General features: G+C 60.6%; 1 protein-coding gene across 1 annotated transcript in view; it reads right to left on the bottom strand.

Annotated features, from left to right (window-relative positions):
- Window positions 1–251, bottom strand: part of PPA1 (pyrophosphatase (inorganic) 1) — a 49,437-nt gene that overhangs the window by 40,731 nt on the left and 8,455 nt on the right. The window lies entirely within an intron of this gene.

Here is a 251-nt window from a genome sequence, read left to right on the forward strand (position 1 = left end):
TGAGTAAAGGCTGTTAGGCAGAGCCAGCACACCTGAGGGGAAGCTGACTGCCCTGGCTCCACTTTCCTGGGTTCTAGAACCTATAGAAACTAGGACTGTGGCTCCCCTGCCCCAAGCCAGGTAAGTCACTGGGAGTGGGGCTCTGAGCTCAGCACCTGCAGGCTGGGACCTCCAGGGGTCTCCACAGCCCTGGAAGTCCAGAGTCCCAGGGTCTGCGGAGCCTCATTCAGACACAGGGGAGAGGGTGGGTG

Source organism: Myotis davidii, unplaced genomic scaffold, assembly GCF_000327345.1.
Source record: "Myotis davidii unplaced genomic scaffold, ASM32734v1 scaffold134, whole genome shotgun sequence".
Classification (NCBI taxonomy): domain Eukaryota; kingdom Metazoa; phylum Chordata; class Mammalia; order Chiroptera; family Vespertilionidae; genus Myotis; species Myotis davidii.